Raw genomic sequence first — 1,825 nt, 5'->3', positions numbered from 1 at the left:
CTATTAAAAGGCAAACCATTCTAGAAATGACATCAATTCTCCTTTCCTTTACATCGATAATCACTGTTACACTACTTAAAAAAAATAAAAAGGATTTACTCTTCGTTATCCATGAAGACTCTTCTTATGCAGTGCCCTAAGATAAAATTCCCATGGTATCCATACGAGGAACTGTTGGTAATACTGTTATCTGTGAAGATTCCTTACATCAAGGTACCATAATGTATATATTATACCTAGTTCAGCTAAACATGAAGCAGCTTAACATGAGAGAAAGAGTAATTTGGCTCACATGGCATGTTTTGAGTTTACGTATATTGGAGTGAGGAAGAAAAATGAGTAGCAGGAGTGAAGACAATTATTGCTAATCTTGTTCCTCCCCTGCCTTTTGACTAAGGAATAAATTGATCCTACAAGAAAGTCCTGAGACAGTTTGTTGCTACTGTTTTATGAGGTCAAGTAGAATTCAACTCATAAAGACCCCATAAAAACATAATGAAGTGCATCAAAATAACAAATTCATGTTAAGACATAGTCTCTGATTTCTCTATCAGATTCATTTCTAGAAATCAGAAGTGAGGTGGTTATTATATAAACCTGAAAATTTTTCATTTAAGCAGAAAAATAAAGCCAGACTTTTTTTTTTTTAAAGAGATACGCCATATTTGGCTAACATGATTGACCTTGAAGAATGAATTTGTCAGTTATAGTAGATGGTGGGCATTTTCCATGAATGTAGAGTAAAATCTACATTAAAAAAAAGTGAAAGTATCTTATATTATATTCACCCAAATTATTTTAAAATTTAATATTTTCTTTTAATTAGTTAAAAGCAAGTATTCAAGAATTAGTAAAAAAAAAAAAAAAAAAAAAATCATGGGAACACATATTTCCTTAATGGAAATACAAGTTAAAGTCAGGAAATTGAAAGGAAAAACTGTCAATTTTGAAAATGTATTAATAAATAATAAAGAAGTGTATATTTGACAAAGTGTAAAGAGATTGAAGGCTATATGTAGTTTATGGAAAGATGAATACTTTAAGGCCAAACAGTGATTTTTTTATTCTTAGCACTTTCTTTTCTTACTTCCTTCTTTCCTTCCTTTCTTTTTGACTTCCTTTCTTCTTTCTTTCTCTATTTTTATAACCTTTGTTTCTAAATGTTTTTCTACCAGTGAAATTGCTTATCCTCTGCAAGATTTTCTCCTCTTACAAACTATATACCTGCCAGCTCAATAAAGGTGGTAACTCATTTTGAAAATTAATTTTCAGGAATTCAATCTATTCTTGCAATGCGACTTCATCATTTTCCCATACAGAAGCAAAGTCTATTCTACATACCTCAGATCTATGCTTGAGAATGTGACTTGTTTTGACTAATAGTACATTAACAATCATGATGAAAACAAAGTCTTAAAAATTACCTCCCCATTGGGGTTTTCCGTCTCTGCAGGGAACCCTTCTAACAGCATATAAAAAAATCCAAAATACCTTTATTGAGGTATGAAGACCATAAGAAAAAGAAGTTCTAGTTTGTGCCAACCAAAACACCCTATATGAGACAGAAGCCAACCTAGGCAATCCAGTTCAAGTTCAAACCCAAACCAGCTCCAGCCAAAAGAACAGTACAGTCAATTGTGTGTGTGTGTGTATGTGTGTGGGGGAGGAAGGTTGCTGCTTAAATTATTAAATATTAAGGTGATTTGTCACATAGCAAAAGCTGAATTATAAGCATTGTAGAATTTCTTTCACAGAAACTGTGAAGTAATGGTCAGCACATTCTATCACATTTTTCAGTCTACAGCAAAATTTGTGTATATTTTTT

This window comes from Chrysochloris asiatica, unplaced genomic scaffold, assembly GCF_000296735.1.
Source record: "Chrysochloris asiatica unplaced genomic scaffold, ChrAsi1.0 scaffold00447, whole genome shotgun sequence".
In the NCBI taxonomy this organism is placed as follows: domain Eukaryota; kingdom Metazoa; phylum Chordata; class Mammalia; order Afrosoricida; family Chrysochloridae; genus Chrysochloris; species Chrysochloris asiatica.
Note: the sequence above shows the minus strand (reverse complement) of the source record.